The sequence below is a fragment of the Odocoileus virginianus genome, chromosome 25 (genome assembly GCF_023699985.2).
Source record: "Odocoileus virginianus isolate 20LAN1187 ecotype Illinois chromosome 25, Ovbor_1.2, whole genome shotgun sequence".
In the NCBI taxonomy this organism is placed as follows: Eukaryota; Metazoa; Chordata; class Mammalia; order Artiodactyla; family Cervidae; genus Odocoileus; species Odocoileus virginianus.
This window is the reverse complement of record NC_069698.1, coordinates 3,718,706-3,724,705: the sequence shown is the minus strand read 5'-3', so window position 1 is coordinate 3,724,705 and position 6,000 is coordinate 3,718,706. Positions and strand designations below refer to the sequence as shown.

At 42.4% G+C, this 6,000-nt stretch overlaps 1 protein-coding gene across 1 annotated transcript in view; it reads left to right on the top strand.

Annotated features, from left to right (window-relative positions):
• The first annotated feature begins 836 nt into the window (after positions 1-836).
• The window catches only part of HHLA2 (HHLA2 member of B7 family), a 45,542-nt gene continuing 40,378 nt past the window's right edge, over positions 837-6,000 (top strand). The window contains exon 1 of the mRNA XM_070454941.1: positions 837-914. The gene's annotated coding sequence lies outside the window, so the exon portion shown is untranslated. The remainder of the gene's footprint in view (positions 915-6,000) is intronic.

Below are 6,000 nucleotides of genomic sequence, written 5' to 3'. Positions count from 1 at the left end.
CTTTTAATATTTTGAACACATTATTTTGTGTTTTCTTGTTTCTATTAACTCTATTAAAAGTTAGCTATCTGCCTAATTGTTGTTCCTTTGAAGGCAGTCTGCTTTTGTTTATGTCCAGCTGCTTTAAAACTTTTTCTTTTGTTTTTAACATTTCACAGCTGGGTCCCTGGTGTTTTTCTCTTTATTCTGTTTAGAATTGTTTAGGCTTCTAAGCCTGTATATTAATGTCTTTCATTTTTTGGAAAATTTTTATCCATTATCTCTTCAAATAATTCTTCTTGCCCATTCTTTTTTCCTCCCTAGAATTCAACTTATATGGTACCTTCTCACTGTATCTTCAGTTTCTTCCTTTCTAATCTCACTCTTTAGTTTCTCTTTGCTTCATTTGGGATAGTTCTTTCAAGCTAATCAGTATCCAGGCTACTAATTCCTTTTGGCTGTCTAAACGGGTGTTAAATCAATTTATTAAATTGTCTCTAATTTTGATTATTATTTTCCAGTTCTTGTAATTTCTGTTTGTGGTTTTCAACCCTCTACCAATATTCTCTATCTTGTCCTATCTCCTTAATCTAAGTAAGTATGGTTATTTTAACAGCTCTAAAAATTCCAATCTTTAAGGTACTTGTGAGTTCTGTTTGCTGTTTATTATCTTGTCTCTGAGTGCCTAGTTGTTTTTTATTGTGTGCCAGAAACTGTATTTGCAAAAATGTTGTAGAAATGATTTTCAGCTTGGGATAATATCTTCCGGAAAAGAAGGTTTGTGTCTGTGTGTGTGTTTTTTCTAGTCATATGGGGATACCAGTACTCTGAAAAAACCTTAATCTGATTTCATACACAGCATGTAGAAGAGTACAAATGCTACACAAGATGCAATGGTGACACTTCTTTTGAATGATGCTGAAGTATGTTCTGTGGTAAGTTGGGAGATAATCAGATTTTAGTATTATCTCTGCTGACTGTTTGTTTAATAATACTTAGCTGTGTATCAGGTAGTATTATAAATGTTTTTGAATAGCATTAAATAGTTCTTATAAAAATGATTCCAAGATGGATATTACCATTATCCCTATGCTATAGATATAAAATTGGACAAAGAGGAATTGGGTAATTTGGCCAATGATACATGGCTTTAAATGGAAAACCTGAGCTCTGAATCCAAGTAATCTAATTCTAGAGTCCCTGATCCTAACCAATGTGATAGAAAACTTTCTTTAGGGGAAAAAACTGCTGGGTATTGTTAATACCAATTTCTCTGAGCTCCTTTGACTCAGTTCCTGGATGCTGAAATTTTTGACCCAGATGGCAAACACTGTTAACAGAATTACTTAAGTTTTTCTAAGGGCAGGTTTTATGAATGGTCACTAGGCTAAGTTGAAGAAATTGATTGGGTATGAAATAACGCTGTTGAGGTGAATGTAGAGCCGATACTACTCTATTATTCTAGGAGATGACAAAATTAGGAATTATGTGGGGAAGGGCAGTTAGGACTGGGCCTCTCGACTTTGTTTAATGATTATAAATTTCAATTTAAAATGCATTATCTGTTATTTTGACAGCAGTGCTGGTGTCTAGAAGAAAATCACAATAGGCGTGTTATGTGGGTGAGGGGGCTCACTAAGGAGGTCTCATTCCATGTGAGCTCACTGCTGCGGTTCAGAGCTGGGAGGAAGCGGAATGAATGGTGGGTTAACTGTGTGGCCTCTGTAGACCCCTTTGCAGTGAGACTAGACGGAGAAACTGCCGCTCAGAACTCAGAATCTGCTCGATTCATGCGTGGGATTTGTTTATTGTGTTTCTTTTCACAATGACTGCTCAGCCTGCTTCAGCATGAACAGTTGGCTTGGTACCCAGAGAGTGTTTGATTAGCTAAGTTAGGAAGCAAGATGCCATACACTATAGAGGAAATTTATCCTGGATAAATGTAGATCATTTAGTCAGATTGCTAGACTCTCAGCATGCTCTGGCTTCCCTGGGAGAAAATGCCATAGGAACTTTCTTAGAAACACAAGAAAACAGAACTTATGTTCAAGGAACCTGAAGAGCCTGACCTAACATCCAGAGCCAGCCAATATGACCTTCGAGGGAAAGATGCAATAAGAAAATAACCACAGCGACACATGAAGCTAACCCTACAGAGGGCTTTGGAATCAGAACTCCTAGTTGCAAGTGACAGAAACCAGATTTCAGCCTTATTACAGCCATCAAGAGATGGGGAAGAGGAACAAATTATGGTCTTTGGGCTGACTGCATTGCATATCAGTATAAATTTTTGCTTATTTATTTGATGGACAGAGGACCAAAATATTTTCAGTAGGACTAAGTGTACTTTGGAAGGCTCTGAACTTAAAGCTGGGAGAAAGAATTCACTGGCTCGTAATACTGAGACTAATAGGCATGGGACTAAATTAGAGCGGACTGGATCCAGAGGCTGAAAAGGTACCACTGCTGCCCTTGCGCCATCCACCCTACCTTCGCGCTCTGCTCCTCTCTCCTTGGGCTTATTAACTCCTGCTGCATATGTGCTTTTCCTGTATTAGTCGAGAAGAGGAACACAGGTGTGTTTCTCCCTCTAGATTAGTCAGGCCTGGGGCAAGTGTTGCATCGGTTACCTACTGATGCATAACAAATAATCCCCCAACTCAGCAGCTTAAAACAACAAACATTTATCATCTTGCACAGTTTCTGAGAGTGAAAAATCTGGAAGCAGCTTGAAAGTGAAAATCACTTAGTCGTGTCCAACTCTTTGTGACCCCATGGACAATAGTCCATGGAATTCTCCAGGCCAGAATACTGGAGTGGGTAGCCCTTCCATTCTCCAGAGGATCTTCCCAACCCAGGGATCGAACCCAGGTCTCCCACATTGCAGGCAGATTCTTTACCAGCTGAGCCACAAGGGGAGCCCACAAGCGGCTTAGCTGGATGTTTCTGGCTCCAGATCTCCCATTGGATTGCAGTTAAGATGTAAAATGTTGGCCAGGGCTGCAGTCGTCTGAAGAAGCTGGAGAAACTGCTTCCAGGCTCATTCCTGTGGTTGCTGGTTGGGAGAGTCATTTACTTGTCACGTGAAATGACTGACTTGTCTCCACAGAGGTTTCTCATACATAGTGACAGCTGGCTTCCCCTAGGATGAGCAACCAAGGAGCAGGAGAAACCAAACTGGAGGACACAGCTCTTCTATAACCCGGGTAGGAACGTATCATTTCTGCAGTATTCTATTGGTTAGACAGACCTGTGCCAGTCCAGTGTGGGATATGAGAGTCTGATCACTGAGGGCCATTCAAAGGCCAGCTCTCACAGGGGTCAGACTCTCCGATGGCCCCAGGATTTTTGCTTGCTGGTACACACACTCTGTAGGAGTCCCTGTGAATGTGGACTGCGTCTGTGAACATGATTTTGTAGTCACAGCCTTGATGAGAATACACTCCCTGACAAAGCTGATTTTTCTTGATTTGCAGTTGATTTTGCGGTAACCAAGAGACAGAATTCTGAGTGGGCCTGACCCTAAGCAGTGAGTCCTTTAGCAGAGGCTCAGGAACATAGCATCCTGCTGGCCCTGAAGCCGCAGATCTGTGGTGGAGAGGAGCGGGTGCCAAGGGGTGGTGGGGGGTCCTCAGCACTGCAGCTGCGAGGAACCAGATTCCACGGACAATCAGTGATCTTGGAAAGTGACCACAGGCCTCAGATGAGATAGCAGCCCCGGCTGACAACCTTGATCGCAGCCGGGTGACACTCTGAGCACAAAATTCCCTTAAGCTATTGTGATTGTGGTTAATACCAGCGTGTTGTTCTAAGCTACTAGATGTGCGGCGTTCGTTATGCAGTCTAGGAGCTAATACAGGCGCCCCTCTGTGAAAGGCAAGGGCCAGATGGGTGGCACCTCCCTGTGATTTGGGAAGAAGATCCCCAAGGAGGGGAAGATGCTGTCAGTGAAATGACACAGTGGCAAGGGCTGCTAGCAGCGGAAACGAGCTCTCAGAGTTTATCAGAATGTTTCAAGCCTGGAGACCCTCGTCATTGGAAGGATATCCTTCAAACAGTATCCTCCACTAACATCGAAAACATTGTTCTCAAATGTGGTTTCTGTGCAGCCTGAGGTGGAACTCTGTGGAGTGTTTGTGAAAATGTTTGCCTTCACTCCAGATATAGTGAGTCAATCTCTGGAATGGGTGGGGGGAGGCGTCTAGCGTCGGGTTATGCATTATTTTTACTTATCATTTCAGTTTTTTTTTATTGGGAAGATTTTTGAAATCAGAAAACAGAAATGAATCATGGTAAAATCCTGACTTGCATTATAAATTTCATAGGAGAGCTTCCTATAACATGAATATCAATCCAGCATTTAAAAATCATCTGAAAATAAAGTACCTTTATATACTGTATTTTATTTCTCCACATTATTATTCTAATCTTCCCTTGATTGGACATTTAAATTGTTTCCATTTCTTCACTGTAACAGAAAGTTCTGTCCATACGTCTGTTATATCTATGATTATTGTCAGTTCAGTCACTCAGTCATGTCTGACTCTTTGCAACCCCATGGACTGCAGTATGCCAGACTTCCCTATCCAACATCAACTCCCAGAGCTTGCTCAAACTCATGTCCATTGAGTCCATGATGCCATCCAACAATCTCATCCTCTGTCGTCCCCTTTTCCTGCCTTCAATCTTTCCCAATCTTCAATCTTCAGTGGAAAAGAGCATCAGTGTCTTTTCCAGTGAGGCAGTTCTTGGCATCAGTGGTCAAAGATTGGAGTTTCAGCTTCAGCATCAGTCCTTCCAATGAATATTCAGGACTGATTTCCCTTAGGATTGACTGGTTTGATCTCCTTGCAGTCCAAGGGACTCTCAAGAGTCTTCTCCAGCACCACAGTTCAAAAGCATCAGTTCTTTGGCGCTCAGCTTTCTTTATAGTCCAACCCTCACACCCATACATGACTACTGGAAAAACTATAGCTTTGACGAGACAGACCTTTGTCAGTAATGTCTCTACTTTTTGATATGCTGTCTAGGTTTGTCAGAGCTTTTCTTCCAAGGAGTAAGCATCTTGTAATTTCATGGCTGCAGTTACCATCTGCAGTGATTTTGGAGCCCCCCAAAATAAAGTCTGTCACTGTTTCCATTGTTTCCCCATCTATTTGCCATGAAGTGATGGGGCCAGATGTCATGCATGGTCTTAGTTTTTTGAATGTTGAGTTTTTAAGCCATCTTTTTCACTCTCCTCTTTCAGTTTCATCAAGAGGCTATTTAGTTCCTCTTTGCTTTCTGCCATAAGTGTGGTGTCATTTGCGTATCTGAAGTTATTGATATTTCTTCCAGCAATCTTGATTCCAGCTTATGCTTCATCCAGTCCAGCATTTTACATGAGGTACTCTGCATATAACTTAAATAAGCAGTATGATAGTATACAGCCTTGAGGTACTCCTTTCCCAATTTGGAACCAGTCGGTTGTTCCATGTCTGGTTCTAACTGTTGCTTCTTGACCTGCATACAGGTTTCTCAGGAGGCAGGTCAGGTGGTCTGGTATTCCCATCTCCTCCAGAATTTTCCACAGTTTTTTGTGATCCACACAGTCAAAGGCTTTAGTGTAGTCAATGAAGCAGAAGTAGATGTTTTTCTGGAACTCTCTTGCTTTTTCTGTGATACAGTGGTTGTTGGCAGTTTGATCTGTGGTTCCTCTGCCTTTTCTAAATGCAGCTTGAACATCTGGAAGTTTTCGGTTCATGTACTGTTGAAGCCTGTCTGGAGGATTTTGAGCATCACTGACTATTGTAATGCAATCCTGATGGGGCTCTGGGGCAGGGCTTACAGTGGGTGCCCACTAGGATGTGCGCTCAGCTCACATCCACCCCCTCGGGGGCTCTGGCTGTGTCATCATTCTCTGTCCTTGTGCCTTATCCTTCTGACCCAGGAGTAGAACACCTGGATTCAGCAGAGCACCCAAATGATTTGGAAGCCTGACAGGTGGAAAAGTGGGGGTCATCTCAAGTAGGGACCTGGTGC